This window comes from Mauremys mutica, unplaced genomic scaffold (genome assembly GCF_020497125.1).
Source record: "Mauremys mutica isolate MM-2020 ecotype Southern unplaced genomic scaffold, ASM2049712v1 Super-Scaffold_100036, whole genome shotgun sequence".
NCBI lineage: Eukaryota > Metazoa > Chordata > Testudines > Geoemydidae > Mauremys > Mauremys mutica.
The window spans coordinates 1,672,919-1,691,069 of record NW_025423256.1 but is presented as its reverse complement, the minus strand read 5'-3'; the positions used below and the strand labels follow the sequence as shown (position 1 = coordinate 1,691,069).

The 18,151-nt window shown below is 51.3% G+C and overlaps 1 non-coding gene across 1 annotated transcript; it reads right to left on the bottom strand.

Annotated features, from left to right (window-relative positions):
* Positions 1 to 15,459: 15,459 nt before the first annotated feature.
* Positions 15,460 to 15,532, bottom strand: TRNAF-GAA. Its single transcript has one exon. It is a non-coding gene; the product is annotated as a tRNA-Phe (tRNA).
* Positions 15,533 to 18,151: the final 2,619 nt, after the last annotated feature.

Below are 18,151 nucleotides of genomic sequence, written 5' to 3'. Positions count from 1 at the left end.
CTTTTTTTCCCCTTCTTGAATATAGGAACTACATTAGCTAATCTCCAGTCCAACGGTACAATCCCCGAATTTAGAGATTTATTAAAAATCATCGCTAACGGGCTAGCAATATCACTCGCCAATTCCCTTAATATTCTAGGATGAAGATTATCCGGGCCCCCCGATTTACTTCCGTTAAGCTGTTCAAGTTTGGCCTCCACCTCAGATACCGTAATGTCTACCCCCATATCTTCATTCCCATCGGTCCCTCTATCACTATTCCTTAGCCCTTCATTAGCCTCATTAAAGACCGTGGCAAAATATTCATTCAGATATTGTGCCATTCCAAGATTATCCCTAATCTCCACTCCGTTTAAAGTTTTAAGTGGTTCCACTTCTTCCTTCTTGGTTTTCTTCCTATTTATATGGCTAAAAAACCTTTTGCTATTGGTTTTAATCCCCTTCGCTAGGTCCATCTCCACCCGTCGCTTTGCCTTTCTCACTGCATCCCTACACCCTCTGACCTCAATAAGGTAGGTTTCTTTGCTGATCCCTCCCATTTTCCACTCCCGGTACGCTTTCTGTTTTTTCTTAATGACCCCTCTAAGACGCTTGGTCATCCAGCTCGGTCTAAAACTGCTACCTACGAGCCGTTTTCCCTTTCTCGGGATACATGCCTCTGACAACTCCTGCAATTTCAACCTGAAGTAACCCCAGGCGTCATCTACCTTTAGATTCCTAAATATGTTGGTCCAGTCCACTTCCCTAACTAGTCGTCTTAATTTAGTAAAGTTAGCCCTTTTGAAATCGTAAACCCTAGTCTCAGATGCAATATTGATTATCCTCTCATTAATTTTGAAACGAATTAGCTCGTGATCACTCGAGCCAAGGTTGTCCCCTACAACTATTTCCTCAACAAGGTCCTCATTACTCACCAAAATCAGATCTAAAATGGCATCCCCCCTCGTCGGTTCAGCAACCACTTGATGGAGGAATTCATCAGCTATCACGTCTAGGAAAAGCTGAGCCCTATTGTTATTACTAGCATTTGTTTCCCAATCTATATCTGGGAAGTTAAAGTCTCCCATGATCAAGCAGTTCCTATTAGTGTTTACCTCCTTAAAAACATTAAAGAGCTCTCTATCCGTCTCCAAGCTAGATCCCGGCGGTCTATAGCACACCCCAATCACTATCCCGGTGAGGCTCTGGTAGTTTTCTTCCCTAATGTGACCATTGCCCACACAGACTCCGTATTAACCATTGCATTGCTAGTTATTTCATTACATTTCACCTCATTATTGATATACAATGCTACTCCCCCACCTTTACCTTTGCATCGGTCTTTTCTAAACAGCACATACCCTTCCATACCTGTACTCCAGTCATGGCTATCGTTCCACCATGTTTCGGTTATTCCTACGATATCCGGTTTCAATTCTCGGACCAGGAGCTCCAGTTCCTCCATTTTATTACCTAAGCTTCTCGCATTGGTGAACAAACATCCTACCTTTTGCTGTTGGGCTCCTCTCACTCTTCTCACCCCGCTCGGTAGGGACACAGTACTACCAGTATGACCTGTCGATCTAGTATCTGTCCCCCCCCTCTTCCTTACACCTAACCGTCCCCCTCTGGCTATATCTGTTGTTATCTTCTTGTTCTCACTCCCAATGTATAAATTTGGCGTGGAGTGCACCAGGGCCTCTCCCAACCGTCTCCCCCTCTGTTAGAATTGGTTTGTTAAATTTCAGTAAAATGATTGGTTAACGTATAGCTGAGAATATTACTGTATAAACGGGGTCAAAGAGGAGGGGGAAGGGAAATTGGAATCATGTTTGTTAAGATGTAGGGGGGGAAACAGGAACACAGGCGAGGCTCAGCTGCATCAGAGCTGGGAAGGGGGACACGGGATAAACGCTCTGCGGCATCAGAGCTGGGGAGGGAACACTGGGGAACAGACTGTATCAGTAGATCGAGATAAGCCCGACTGGTGTGAAGGGCTTCAGAATATGCTTCCTTGGAAACTAACCCCAATAAACATGGCATTGTCTGCGCTTTGGACTTCTGGTCTTTTGCTGCTTCCTGTCTGCGTGACAAGAACCAGGGAAGTGGGAGGGTGAAGAGAAAACCTCTAACAAAATGACATGACCTGATACCCAAGAGGTGAGCCTTAGAGGAAGGTTTTAATACACTTTGGAACAGATCAGGGATTCCCATGAGGACTGATGAGGGGCTGATGGTAAATACACATTTAGATCCTTTTCTTGTTTTGTATCTTTTCCCCATAAGGCTGAACCTCTGGCACTGTCATGGATCCATAGGATCTCTGCAATGCCCTGGCTTGTAAACAGTCCTTGGGAGGTGCCCCTTGAGTGCACTAGACCCCCAAGGGCTCCCACTCTTCCACAAGGACAGGCCATGTAGCTTCAGCACCTGAGACTGAGCCTCTGGCTTCAACACTCCTACTTCAACCTGTGAGCTCTGCCAGCAGGTCCAGCTGAACGACACTCCTGTTCAGAGACTGTTCCTCAGTCAATGCACCTCAGCAAGTTTTTGCTGTGACACTGGGCAGACTTTTAAAACATTGCAGGGTTTATTAGTCAACCGAAACACAGCATTGCAAAGTCTTTTCATTAGCACAGAGAAGCAATGAAGACAATATAGTCCACACTGGCCAGTGCCCTTGAGCCAGGCTGCTGTAGAAAACAGTTTGGTTTCTTTTCACTGTCTCTGTCCATTTGTCTTCACTCCGGCAAAGCTCCCTGTGTCTGCGAGCCCAGTTCTTCCTGCTCCCAAAAACATAACGAGTCCATGTGTGCTTCACTCAGCCAAGCTGAGATCCTCCCATGGACAGGTGACAATTATTCCCTTGTCTCTGTCGGGTATTCCATTGATCTAAGTTGGTCCCAGACAATCCTTAGTGACCCATTCATATCACCCCATGACAGCTACGTGAGAAAACACCTCACGTCTCCTGCTCTTTATAATCACAGCAATACCAATCACAGCAGGAAACTGAGGTGTGTATTGGCATCATACAAGTATCACCAAAAGTCCCACCTCTCTCACACACACACACACTGCTCACAGCCCCTGGAGAGAAAGCAAAGCACAGGAACTGGACGTTAGTCCAGCGAACACAGTGGAGGACAAGCTGCAATCCTCACACACTGGTCAAAAAGGAGAGGCAGGTGGGTCCCTGCCCATAGAGAGGGGCTGGCTAGAGGCCTGACACCTGAGGGGCCATTCCTTGAGCAGACCATGGAGGCAGGTCAAAGGCTTAGCTACCCCAGAACTGTGACATCACAAAAGCACATTTTGGGGAATTAGGAAATCTAGTGACTCAGGTGTAACGGGAGGGAGAATTAAACTCCCCCAGTGTGAGGAGAAGGCTGGGGAATTACACACTAACATTCAGGAGCAACAGCCTCTAATTCTTCCGGAAAAGGAGAAGGTCAGAAACAAGAACTGGGCCACGCAGCCTCAGGAGGGACAGGCTCAGAGATTCAATGAGCCGGGAGGGAAGACAGCTTGTGGCTGCTGCAGATAGGGAGAGGGGGGACAAGACTCTCTCCAAACTCTCACTCTTCTTGACCCCGACCTGATTTTACGATCTATGACCCAGTCTCACGTCTTGTGGGCAATTTCATACTCGCTAGAGGTAACATGTCATGATCAGAGAATTGCTTATTAGCTTGGACCATGCATGGAGGGGCAAGGAGGTGAACATAGGTAAATGGGTTATTCAGCTTGCTACTGTTCAGGGCCTTATATGAGGCAGAGGCTTTGTGGGAGAAGTTCTGCTGAAGTCTGGGATTTACCTGACCAGGCCTAAGGAGAGAATCCCAGGTCAGATATTTCGCACCCTCATTTTTACAGACTAAGGAGTAACTACAAACAGGTGCAACACGCCACAGGATTCTGAAAGAAGGACATTTGGGGTGGGCTTTAGCAATTAGGTTGCTATGCAGGATCTCAGCAGTTGGACACATTTATATATTGGGATTATTAATAACTAAGTAATGTAAATCATGAGTATTAAGGCTTGATGCTAAATTATGGACTTCCCAAAGGTCACATATGGGTTGGGGCAGCTATTGACATTATTGTAATCAGAGCAAAGCAGCAGATGTGGTATATCGCCATCCTATTACCATAAGGAAGTGGATAAATTACCTCTCCTAGTGACCAGTTTTTCATTTGGTCAGGTCCCCGAGACAGTGTAAACTGAAGCAGGGCCTCCCTTCTGACGGGCTGCCTTGCCCCTCGATCTTTGTTTCCATTGGTGTCATAACTTGTACGTCCGCACAGTGCAAGCCCCTCTTTACTATACTGATCTTAGTCTAACTGTTACGTGGATTGATCCTTGCCTGTGATTTCAGTTATAACTGTCTCCATTCAATCAAGTTTCTGTGTGTTTCACCCAATTTCATCTTCTCAATTAACGTTGAGTAGCCATGTACAAGGGCGAGTTGTGCCCCAATACGTAATCTTATAGGTGTAAACACTGTACAGGCTACACCACCACCCTGTGACATCATCAACAAAGTGCCCATTTGTGCCTGGGTAGGGGCCCTGCTCTGGGAGGGAGGATGCAGCAAGGACTCAGGGTCAGTGGCCGGGGTCGCTGTGCCTAGAGATGGGGAGGTTATATGGGGAGGGGGGTAATGAGTGGGAGAGGGAGGTCAAGAGTTAAAATAATATTTGGGGAAAAAAATGTATAATAAAGTGAAACTGAACAGAAATAAAACTGGAGTGTAGGCTCTAGAACAACAAGGCTTGGGCAGGGATTCAGGGTTAAAGGTCTGAGATCCCCCACAGCTCTAGATCTCCAAACCTCTCCTCCCTCCCACTGACCCACCCAGACCACTTCCTGGGTGCCCTTCCTCCACACTCCCCTCCACACTCCCCCCGCTTCTTCCCATTACTCTCAGCCGGCACCACCTCCCGGCACCTTGGGAGCTTCTTGTGTTCCCTCCTCGTCTCTCATTACCTCCTCCCTCCCTGCTGCTTCTTAGCTCTAACCCTGCACACACCCTCCCCATGTCCTGGCACCCCAGAATTAGCTACTCCCCCCTTCTCCTCCCCTCCCACAGCTCTGTTCTCCCTTCACCCGTGGGGTCCTGAATGGCAACATTATATGCTCTCCTATCAAAAGATGAGCTCATCTGACTGTCACACAAGCCATGCATCAGTCACACACCTATTTTTATTAATTAAATTATTTATTTTTTTATAATTTTATTAATTAATTTAAAAAAACAGTTGCTAATGTAGCCAATAAGGACACATTAAATGCAATTTCAAAATGACTGATGACAAATGTCTAAAAATTATTCTAGTGGGTGGAAGATGAGGCAAAAAGGGGGGGGCAAGGAAACTTGTCAAAACTTGTATGATGAATAAAGGTATCAAGTTATTACTACTCAGGTTCTTTAGAGACCCCACAGCTTCTAATAACCCAGGGGACAGGACTCCTTACCCAGCGAGGTCACCGTCTCATAGTTCTCCTGCATGACATCCCTGTAGAGGGCTCTCTGAGCGGGGTCCAGCAGAGCCCCCTCTTCCCTGGTGAAATACACAGCCACCTCCTCGAAGGTCACCGGCCCCTGAAAGAGCAAGAGTCCAACACTCAGGACCTGCTGCCACACTCACACTTTCAATCAAATGGAAGCTCTGGTGGATGACAGTCAACAGAGTCCCACCCCACCCCACTCAGAGCAGCCAGGAAACGCCAGGGGGAGGGACGAAGCTAGAGCCCCTTGTCTCTCCCAGCAGATCCATCCCCCCCCCACTAGCCACAGACGGACACAGGAGACGGAGGCCCTGGCAGGTGCAGGGAGAGCTCGCTGGCAGGGAGCCCAGCGCTGTTCTCATTGTGAAGAGCTGGACGGGGCCAGACTCAGTGGGGGGCAGACAACATGACGATCCAGGGGGGCCTTGCTGAGGGGGTTCCTCCAGCAGGGGTGTCCTGTCTCTCCTCCCACCACTTCTCCTCAGCTGTCTGCCCCTGCAGCTCTTCCTGCAGCCCTGCCCCCTCCACCCTTGGAGCTGCCCCGGCCAAGCTGCTCCCAGGAGCCTCCTGTGCTGTGCGGAGGGGGGGGGTTTGCTGATGTCGGGGTGGCCCCACCCTCCTGCCTCTGTGCCCAGTCTCTGCTGAGCTGAGCTGGGGGGACAAGATTCTGTGCTGCTGCCTCTGGGTCAGGAGTGGGGGCTGCTGGCCCCTGCTGCCGTGTGAACGAGCCTTCGGACTAGTGAGTGCCGCTGGGCTGGGAGTGACAGCGGGTGTGTCTCACCCTCCCCCACACACACACTCACCCCACCACAGACACGTCAGTTACTGTTGTTACTTCCTGTCAAAACGCGCAAAGTACATATAGTCTCCATAATTTTATTCTTTCACATTCGGTCAGGATGACAGTGCTGGTAGTTTAGCTTTTTAACTGATCTCTGAATTTCATCATTTTATTTCTGTCTTATGCTTAAATTCAGTTCTTTGAGTAACGAGTTCTAAAACGCCTCACCTGGCCTGGCTGGAGTAATTATCATTATTACTGTTATTGCCGTATTGTGCTTTGTCATTCGTTATTTACAATGGTACAATCAAATAACAGACTGTACATTTTGCTTGTACTTACCTTAGCAGGGCTCGTTTGAAAAAAAATAGCTAAACTCAAAACTTTAGACACTGTGCAGATGAAGATCATTTATCTTCAAACTGTATTTTTAAATCTGTCTGTAAAGTAACTTAAAATTTCTATGAAAATAAAAGCAGCTCCAAGTATGATACTAATAGCAATGATGGAGTCAAATCTTACTGAGTCACATACATGATAGTGATATGCAGAGAACCAGGCACATGCAGGGCCGTGGAGTTTTTATAGCACGTTGGGGGGCCTTAGAAAGAAAAAGGTTAAGAACCCCCCTAAGCCTCCCTGGTGGGTGCCCCTCACATCTCACAGCAGCTGCTGGTTAATGAGGTCGGGCTCCATCCCTGGGATTCTGGCCCATTTTCCTAGCCCCACCTAGGGGGGTTGTTTCCTGTCCCACAAATTAGAGCATTTCCACCCTCTTACCTCGTGGGTCTCTTCCTAGAATGGAAGCCGCATATTGAACAAGTCCCAACAGGTTTGCTACATCCTGGCCTCCTCCCATTCTCCACCCTGGAAATTTTTTGGCAAACTCCAACCCCCAAACCAGACTGCCCAAGCCTCCCTCCTCTGGTGCATTTGGTATCCCTCTCCCTCCAGCAGGAACCCACCAGCAAACCCCCAATAACCCCTACCTGGACGGGATCCTCTGCAGTCATTTCCCTTCCCTGTCCCATGGGAGGATGGGACGAGCTGGAGCGAAACATGGACGACATCCTGCAGCCTGGCAGGGCGAGAAGGGCAGTTCTGGAGGTTTCAGAACAGGCTTTAGTTCATGTCACATCACGATTCCCCCAGGATCTTTCCCTGCAGAGACACAGCCTAGGCTCTGCCATGCTGGGAACATGCTCCAGCTCTTTATTGCAGGGGAGACCTGGCCCCTCCTGCCAGGCTAAGCCCACAGGGAGATTTTTCAGCCTCCCCAGTAATAAAGTCTCTGAAGAAAATGCTGGAAAGGAGCAGAACCAAAGGGGCTGGGCAGGCTCCACAGGGACACTGGCTCCTCCCTTCCCCTCCTGTGCGGCCATGTCCTGTCGCTGGCAGAGATCGCCCCCCCATCTCCCCCCAGAGGCAGCCGTGTCTGCGGGCTCCCCCAGCCAGCACCTACTAACCCCCACCCACGCTGGGGGAGTGACACAGGACAGCAAATTCCACCTACCCAAGGACAAATTGCTGCAGATAAACGGGCTGGGTTCACATCCCAAAGCTGAGGAGAATTTAAGAATTATGGAGAAAATAGGGAAAATGAGAGACTAGAGAGTCAATAATTTTAGGGAAAACGAGGGAATCTCCTTGGGTTTTCTAGCCACATGTGGGGAGGGGAGAGAGAAGAGGAAGAACCAGAGAGAATTGTTATCTGGTTTTGAGACAGAAAGAAACGGCACAAACAGGAAGAGGATGCGAGTAGCTCACCCCCATGACCATAGGCGTGTGCAGCACATTTCATTAGGGTGTGAACCCAGGGAGCCCCGCCTTAGCCCCACCCCATCCACTGCCTCCCCCTTCCTGCCCCCTGGCTGCCCCCCTCAGAACCCCCAACCCCCCCTGCTCCTTGTCCCCTGGCTGCCCCCTCCTGGGACCCTGCCCCTAACTGCCCTCCAGGACCCAACCCCCTATCTGAGCCTCCCTGCTCCTTGTCCCCTGACCGCCCCCTCCAGAGACCCCCCCACCCACTAATCACCCCCACAACTATCCAACCCCCCTCCCCACCTCCTGGCAGCTCTGTCTAGTGGCTGCTCCCACCCACACACTCAAAGTGGTGGAGGAGGTTCCCTCTCCTTCGGGGGGAAGGTTGCCTAGTGGTTAAGGCACAGGACTCAGGCTCAGGCGTCCTGGGTTTGAGTCTCTGCTCTGCCACAGCCTCCCTGCTTAGCCTTGGGAAAGTCACTTCACCTCATTGTGCCCTAGATCCCACCTGCCCAATGGGGCCAACACTGACCCTGCCTCCTGGGCTAAATCCATCCATCGCTGGGTGATGGGGGGGAAATGGAGATACCAACATGGGGAGATTGGGGCTGAATTTCCCCACAGCCGGAGAGTGGGAGCCAGCTCCACAGGGGGGATGGGAGCGAGAGGGGCTCAGGCCAGCTCCACACAGAAGGGGGGGGGGTCAGGGCTTCGGCCCTGCAACTTCTGCCACTAAGGTGGCTGGGGCTCCCGAGCCGGGGACTTCAGCCCCACATCTTCTGCCAGGGCCCGGGGTTCTCCTGCCTGCCCCAGGGTGGCTCTTCTCCCCCTCCATCCCCCCACCCCCCAGTGCAGCTCCTGCAGGGGCCCGGGGCTTCTCCCCCCCTCCCCAACCCACTCCCCCCCCCCACGTGGCTCCAGCCCAGTCCGGGGCTTCTCCTCCCCCCTCCCCAGCTCGGCTCCCCCCCCGCCCCCCGCCAGTATCTGGAGCGTCTCCTCCCCCCAACCTCCCCCAGCCCCAGCCCAGCTGGGCTCCCCGGGGCACCCGCCGCTGATGTGGCCGGAGCCGAGCCTGGCGGGCAGAGAGCAGCGACTCACGCGGGGGCCCTGGCAGAGCCCCCAGCCCGAGCGGGGCGGGGCAGCCCCAGGGGAGCGGGGGGGCTCTGCTGCTGCTGGCCCCGACTCCCCACCGACCCCTGGGGCTGTTTGGGGGGGGCTCACTCAGCCCCCCAGGAGCGGGGTGGGGGAGCAGCGGAGCAGAGCCTGCCCAGCAAACAGCTGATCGCAGCTGCGCCCAGGCCGCCCCCGGGGAAAAGCTCAGCGGAGGAGGTACCACAAGCTGCCGGCAGCGGGTCATTCCCGGGGGGGCCGAGCACTCGCCTGCAGCCGCCGCAGCCTCCCCCCCCCCGGAGTCCCCACGGGAGGGGGGGAGCAGCCTCCCCAGCCGGGGCTCAGGGCATTGGGGTGCCGGGGCTCCCCCCCTGCGCACGCCTGGGCCCGGGACACTCACACACACACTCTGCCCCGGGGCTCCCCTGGTGCCCAGAGACCGATCAACCCCCCGCCTGCCCCCCCGCCCTTCCCCGCCTGCAGCTCCGACCTCTCCCCTCCCCTCCCCTCCCGCCAGCCGCCCCCAGGGGAACCCCGGGTCCCAGGCTCTGGCCCCACCTGGAGCCCAGCGGGGCCGGGGGCAGCTCCTGCTGCAGCGGAGAACAGCGGCTCCGCTCCGGCCCGGGCGGCTCCAGCGCTGCTGGCAGCAGGTGGCCACCAGGGAGCAGCTGCTGAGCCCGGGCTCCTGCATCACAATGTGCCAGAGCCCCGCCCCCAGGAGCTGCCCCGCCCCCGGGCTGTGCCAGAGCCCCGCCCCCAGGAGCTGCCCCGCCCCCGGGCTGTGCCAGAGCCCCGCCCCCAGGAGCTGCCCCGCCCCCGGGCTGTGCCAGAGCCCCGCCCCCAGCCTGAGCCCCGCCCCCAGGAGCTGCCCCGCCCGCGGCCTGTGCCAGAGCCCCGCCCCCAGCCTGAGCCCCGCCCCCAGGAGCTGCCCCGCCCCCCGGGCTGTGCCACCCAGCCCCCTTGAAACACCCCCCCCAGTGCCACCCATCCCTGTGGAAACAACCCCCCCCACAGCGCAGCCCGCCCCGCAGAAACAAACCCTCCTTCCCCAGCACCGCTCCACCGAAACAGCTGTGGGCCGAAAAGGAAGGTTTGGGGGAGGGGGAAGAAACGGCCCCCATAGGGTGACCAGATCTCACCATCACACCCCTCTTCACCCCCTAGCCCCCTGCTGGCCTGCTGCATCTCCTGCTAGTCAGTCCCCCACCCACCACTCGCCTCCTTTCACCTCCTCCCTCCCCTGCCAGAAACCCCCTGCCTACCCCTAGAGCCCCTGCTGGCTCACTGCTCCCCTCTGTGCCCACCTGCCACTCGTCCACCCGCTCGCCCACCTGCTCCCCACTTGCCCCCTCACCCCCCCAAGTGTAAAGCCTCATTCAGAGACCCAGGGGTCACTATATCACTGCACCCAGCAGTCACTCACTGCAGCACCAAACATTAAACTACTGAAAATGGCGTCCTCCCCTCCAGCCACCGACGTTTTGGACTAGAAAGCTTTGCCCCAGACATCCCCTTCAGAAGACATCCCCAGACGGGCTGAGGGATACTGCTGTGACCTCACCTGGCAGCCCCCAAAGAAGGAACTGGGGGGACTAAGTGGACAGGGCCCCTCTCTAGCTGAAGCCTGGCAAGGGAGGTACGTGGATCCCACCAGAATTTAAAATGAAAAGTGAGGGAGGGGAGGCTCTGCTGGACCTGGGCAGCTCTAGATACAGCACCAGGCACGTAGGAGGATTTCCACTCCTGAGCCATGGAAGCAGAAATTGACTTTTCCTTTCCAGATTTAGTTAATGTTCAGAAAGGGAATCTAGCGCCTGCCTTCCAGATTTGAACACCTCAACATTCAGGAGTGCTCCAGCTCAGTTTGGGCAGCTGTTACTTCATTTCTCCCAAATCAAATAGGCTGATCCACTGTCATTTGCTGTAGAAAAAGTAGGATAAAATTGAGCAAGAAATGCTTCCCAGGGGTTATTAGGACTGGAATTGCTATTTTCAACAGCCATTGCCTTTTTGTTTGTTTTTGTTTTATTTGTTTAAAAGGAAGACAGTGATATTGCATTGGCAAATTCCCCAGAGAAACAAAGAGTGGAACAAAAGAATAAAGGCACCTCAACTTTTCCTCATGTATGGAGGACAGTCTTATAATATTCATCCAGATCTCCTCCAATCACACAAGCTGAAAATTGTTCCATTTTACTGCCACTCTGTAACCATATGGGAACCAATCCTGTCTGTGTTCTGTGCACATCCAAAATTCCTGCTGAGTGACCCACCTTGGGAGCGAGTTACCAGTGACCCAGGGCTGGGGTGGAAGGAAAGTGCAGGGGTGTGTGGGGGGAGAGCCCAGGGCTGGGGTGGCAGGGGGTGTGGGTGGAGGGGGCAGAGCCCAGGGCTGGGGTGGCAGGGGGGTGTCGGTGGGGGAGCAGTGGGGGGGGAAGGGCGGAGCCAAGAGCTGGGGCAGCATGGGGTATGTGGGGGGGAGAGCCCAGGGCTGGGATGGCAGGGGGTGCGGGTTGGGAGTGGAGAGCCCAAGGCTGGGATGGCAGGGGGTGTGGGTGGAGGGGGCAGAGCCCAGGTCTGGGGTGGCAGGGAGGTGCAGGGGGGAGCCCAGGGCTGGGGAGGGGGCAGCCAAATTTTTTTTTTGCTTGGGACGGCAAAAAACCTAGAGCCGACCCTGCCTCCACGCACTGTGAAGTAGGTAGGAGCGGATCATTATTATCCCTACTTGAAAGAGGGAGAAGCTAAGGCTGAGAAAGGAGAATTGACTTGTCTGAGGTCACACAGCCAGTCAGTGGCAGAGTTGGGAATAGGACCCAAGAGCCCTGATTTTCAAACTCACCATCGGATCTTGAATTTCAGACACGGAATGACCTGAATAAAGTGCTCTCAGATGAGCTCCAGACCAACAATAGTGCACAGGAATTATTCAGCAAGTATTTGAGGAGAACTGCAACGTTAGAGAGAATCATAAACTGCTCAGAGACCATTAATGCAGAGAAGCAGCAAAATTTATCAAACATAGAACTGGTTCTGACTTATTTCCTTGGTCTTAAAAGAGAACAACAAGGAGCTGACTCTCCTCCCTGTCAATAACCCCCTGCTCAGCCAATCAGGGTAGAGACTGAGGACGGGAGGCTGAGGGTTCTCACCAGAGAGCCCAAAGGATGGCCCAGGTCACTGGTGGGGATCACTGCCCGAGCTCTATTTCAGCCCCACATTTTTGGGTGGACCTCCCACAGTGGGAGCTGCAGAGCACTCCCCCAACACACACACACACACACACACACCAGTGGGAGGGGAACAGGAGAAAGGACAAAAGAAGCAAGAGACGAAGAGAAAGGAGAGAGGGAGCGATGGAGGAAAAGGTGAAACAAAAAGCACAAACCCCAATGTCTCCAGTGATTCTAAGGGACAAAATCCCAGGTGCGGAATAAAATTCTGCCTCTTTAAGCTCGTGTTTTCCATGCCTAGAATTCAACTGTCACCAGAAGGATCAGACTGAACAGGTTTCAAACCTCCAGGAGGCTCTTACCTTCTAAACAGGGACGGCTGTTTTCTAGTAAAATCACTGAAAGGGAAGGAGAAAACTCAAAAGAGGTTCCTCCTGGCGCTCACGTCCGTGAACCTGAACACTCCCTCAGTCCTCAAAGAGAGACCTGGAGAAGGAGACTTGCTGGAGCAAAGCCACAGGGGTCTCTGAGGTTTCCCTGGCCCCTCACCCTGCCTGGCTGATGTCAGCATCTCTCTGTGAGGTCACCACCTCCCCACCACCTCTGACCAATAGGCTGAGGTCCTGCAAAAGGCCTTTGTGATGTCACTGCCACACCCCTCCCTTGCTGTGCCAATGTCCTGCCCCTGGCCAGGCACTTTGCAGGTTTGAGCTACTCCCTGTGGATCACCCCACTCAAGGAGCATTCGTTCTAGGCAGCAAGCCGGCTATACAGGAAAACATCAGACGCTGCTCCCAATGTTACACTCAGTTTTTCAGAAATTAGTCGACTTTATGGCCAGAAGAGACCATTAGAGCATCTAATCTGACCCCCTGCATATCACAGGCCTCCTGTATGACACAAGAGCTACTTTTGGGGCAAATACATTCCAGAAAGGCATCTAGTCTTCATGAAATGACATCAAGAGATGGAGAATCCACCACTTTCCTTGGTAGCTTGTTCCTGTGGTGAATTATCCTCGCTGTTGAATATTTGAGCCTAAATTGTAATATGAATTTGTCTCTTTTCACCTTCCAGCCACTGGGTATTGTTATGCCTTTCTCTGCTCGATTCAAGAGCCCTTTAATACCCAATCTTATCTCTCCATTAAGACACTTCAATACTTCAGTGAAGTCACCTTTCAATCTTCTTTTGATCAGCTAAACAGGTTGAGCTCTTTCAATAGCTCACTAGAAGGCATTTTTCTCCAGCCCTCAGAACATTTGGTGGCTCTTTGCTGTCCCAAACTCTAATTTCACAACATCTTTTTCAAACGAGGACACCAAAACTGGAGGCAGTATTCCAGTATCAGTCTCACTGATGCTGTGTCACCTCCTGTGACGTTACTGACATAATCTGTAACTGTATAGATCACCGTTGCGACTGCTGTTCTATATTTGCAGCCAATATTGTAGAAAGGTTGTTGTGTAAGGGGTCTATGGAGAGGTTCTGATTGGCTGATTATAATGATGCTATCTCTAGATGTGTATCATTTTTGTAGTTGACATTATGAATATTGGTTCTATGCTGCCCGTATTTCAAAGTTGTGCTCTGCTTAAAGGGAACACCTGAGAGATGATGGTGTCAGTTCTGCCTAGCCTGCTTGATGCAGGTTAGGCAAATGTGAGAACCACTATACTACAGAAACTCCATTACAGTGCACTGCCCTGCCCTGCCCTCAAATTCCCTGCACTTTGGTGGTGCTCACCCTGGCACACACTGATGGGCGAACCTGGAGAAACTGGCAGCAGCTCTCTGATGGGTCAGCTGGAAGAGCAGAGGACTGGAGCCAGGGATCAGGAAGTCGTCCTTACATCACCTTTGTGACTCTAGCTTGAAGGGGAGCTTCTTTTTCTTCCCCTTGCTGATGTAGCCCTAAGGATTAAACTGTTGGTCTGTATAAAATGTCTTTTTGATAAAAGTGTGTAGGCTGCATAGATTAATAGAATTATTTACAATAAGCTGTAATGCAAGATACCTAGAAGCTTCTAGGCCAGACATCCTGGCCTATTTCCTCTGTGACGCTGAAAGCAACCTTTAAGACCCTTACTCAGAAAAGTAATAATAGGAGACAAACCTACGCAAATTGTCTAGGGAATTTTGAATATCTGCTAACCTTTCACCTAGTTAGGGTGAAAAGTGGGGTTTTTCTGCCCACAAATTTCACACATACAACCGCAGATGCGTACATAGCTGTCATTTAATACGTACACAAAAGGTCAGCCTATGAAAACAGGTACCCTCACCTTTCCATGGGGGAAAGACAAATTTGGGCATAGGAGGAAGGATTTCTCCCTATAAAAAGGGTGACAATCCTCCATTAGGTGGGTGATACACCTCTCTATTTTCTTATCGTCTCAACCTGCTTCGAAGCCTCTTTCTCCTATGAAAGCTGTCAATACTAAGTCGTAGTATTAATTCTTTTCAAAGTTGTAAGTATGAACAAATTCTTATTTCTGCTTTATCTTTTAAAAGCATCTAGTTTATAGAGGTAAACTTATACTCAGTCTTTTTATTATTTCCTTTTAAAATAGTGTGAAACCACACCCAAGTGTCTATTGCACAGAGTAAATTTGTCATAGGTATATTTCATATAGAACTGTGATATTTTGTAACTTTGTAATCTCAAACTGCTTTTAACATTTTACATTTACTTCTTGTTTCATTGATTTTAAATAAAAGGTCTTGTTTGACTAATTCTGTCTCAGTGTAGTTTCCTGTCAGACATACCCCAATCTCCTTGTATAAATTCTGTGAAGCCTGATTCAAGACGAACTTTATCTTCTGATCACACATATTGGCAAGCCATACCCATATTATTAATATCTATAAATTATTACTAATATTATTAATTAATTAGAAAATTAATTATTAAATAAAACTAAATAAAGTGGATAAATTCCACTGTCCCTACTAACCCTCCCCAAATCAGGCTACACTGAGAAGCAGCAAGAGAAGAAAGAAAGGTCCGGTGGGCCAACTGGGTGCAGAAGCCAATGCTGCCTTTTCCTGCAGTGAAGCCCAAAATGAGGGTCTTGCATTAAGTAGAGGCAGTGCTGTGCTCCCAGGAAAGAGCCCACTGCTGCAGGAAGAGGGATGAAACAGCCTGCTAAAGCCTGGGATTGAACCAGGGACCTTTAGATCTTCAGTCTAACGCTCTCCCAACTGAGCTACTTCAGCACTTGCAGGGGCCCTTTTTGGGCTGCTGCTTCTCACCTTGAAGTTTATTCTCCATAAACCATCTCTCCAGTCAACACTGGCCAATGCAAGACAGACATCGCTTGCTATTTTAGCCCTTGGAAACGTCATCAACTAGTCTCTGGATCTCTCAAATGCTGTGCTTCAGTTCATGGGGGAAAGGCTAGAGAAGTGACCTTTGAACAAAGGGCCTGGGGTTAACATCCTAACGCTGTCTGTCTCCGACTGTACCACTATTTAATACTGGCCCACCCTGTGCTGGTGAGTGCTCCATTTCTAGATGTTAGTACATTTCAGTTACTGTCAAAATTAAAAGTTTCTATATGCTTAAAAGAAATGATTTTTTAATTTGCTTATATATGGCATGAATAAATACAGATTTACACATCCTAGCATGAACATTTATTGTCTTATATGATAGAGAAAATCATGCATCCAAACTGTGCATCAAAATCATGAAATGAGCTACAAATGCGATAAAAATAAGGTATTCAATGGTTTAGCATATGGAGCGGGGCTGGGGGGTTCCAAAGACACGACTTGCCTGGGATGCCACTTGGTCTAGGGGAGGCCCTGTCAGGGAAAGCAGGAGTTAGTCTCACATGCCTATTTCCAGGCTGTAATCTAGGGGGGCCCTGCTCTGGAGGAGGGATCGCGGCAGCCCAGACTCAGGGCTGGAACAGGCCCCGGATTGAGGGGGTGGCTGCAGGGTTTGCAGCGCTCTGATGTCTCAATGTGTCTCCCCAAAGCCTCAGATCTGCGTTCCCAGAAGGCTCCTGCACTGCCTCCGCTCCTTTCACAGTCTATAGCAAGGAGCAGCAGCAAGGGTCAGGGATGAGCCATAGGCACTAGTTGGGGGGCAGAGGCTTCAGGAGGAAACCCAGCCCCCAGAGCAGAGGGGGATAGGAGGCTTTTTCTGTCTCCTTAGCCATGTGCAATAGCTCCGAGAAATGCCTCCCCGCCCACAGCCTGGGGAAGGGGAAGGAGTCTCAGGTTCTAGCTCGATTTGGAGGAGAATCACTGGACCCTAAAACCACTCACTGCCCTTTCCCGGAGAAACCTGTGATGCCCAGAACAGGGCTGAGATAAATGCTGACAGGAGTCAGGAATTGCTCCCCTGGAATAGCAGCAGGACTGGGCAGCTGGAAATCACCCCAAAGGAGCTGAAGCCTTGGTGGGTCAGACATAAGCCTGGTCTACACTAGACGTTTAAACCGGTTTTAGGAGCGCAAAACCGATTTAACGCCACAACCGTCCACACTAGGAGGCACCATATATCGATTTTAATGGCTCTGTAAACCGGTTTCTGTACTCCTCCCTAACGAGAGGAGTAACGCTAGTATCGGTATTAAAATATCGGATTAGGGTTAGTGTGGACGCTGATCGACGGCATTGGCCTCCGGGAGCTATCCCACAGTGCACCAGTGACCGCTCTGGACAGCATTCTGAACTCGGATGCACTGGCCAGGTAGACAGGAAAAGCCCCGCGAACTTTTGAAATTCATTTCCTGCTTCCCCAGCGTGGAGATCTCATCTCATCAGCACAGGTGACCACGCACAGCTCATCAGGACAGTTAACAATGCAGTCTCCTGAGAATCGTAAAAGAGCCCCAGCATGGACTGCACGGGAGGTACTGGATCTGATCGCTATCTGGGGAGAGGATTCAGTGCTAACAGAACTGCGTTCCAAAAGACGAAATGAAAAAGTATTTGAAAGAATTTCTAAGGCTATGACGGATAAAGGCCACAGCCGGGACTCAGTGCAGTGCAGAGTGAAAGTTAAGGAGCTCAGACAAGGCTACCAGAAAACCAAAGAAGCAAACGGAAGGTCCGGGGCAGGTCGAAAAACATGCCGCTTCTATGCTGAGCTGCATGCAATTTTAGGGGGCTGCGCCACAAGTACCCCACCCCTGATCGTGGATTCCGAGGTGGGGGTTGTAATCTCTTCCATGGCTGAGGATTATGCAGACGGGGAAGATGAAGATGAAGAAGAGGAGGAAGACCTAGCAGAGAGCACACAGCACTCCGTGAGCCCCAGCAGCCAGGAGCTTTTACCCTGATGGAATTACCGTCCTCCCAGCCCTCACAAGCGGAATTACCGTCCTCCCAGCCCTCACAAGCCACTATCCCAGACAATGACGCCATGGAAGGGAGCTCTGGTGAGTGTACCTTTGCAAATAGCAAACATTGTTTTTTTAACCAAGCCTTTTTTAATGATTGATTTGCCCTGAGGACTTGGGATGCATTCGCAGACAGTATAGTTACTTAGAAAAGTTTGTTAACATGTCCGGGGATTGAGAGGAAATCCTCCAGGGACATCTCGATGAAGCGCTCCTGTAGGTACTCCAGAAGCCTTTGCAGAAGGTTTCTGGGCAAGGCAGCCTTGTTCCGCCCACCGTGGTAGGACACTTTACCACGCCATGCATGTAGCAAGTAATCAGGTATCATTGCGTGGCAAAGCATAGCAGCGTATGGTCCCGGTGATTGCTGGCATTCAAGAAGCATCCATTCTTTATCTTGTTCTGTTATCCTCAGCAAAGTGATATCGTTCAGGATAACCTGTTTAAAAATCAGGAATTTAAGTAAGGGGGGTGGCCATTT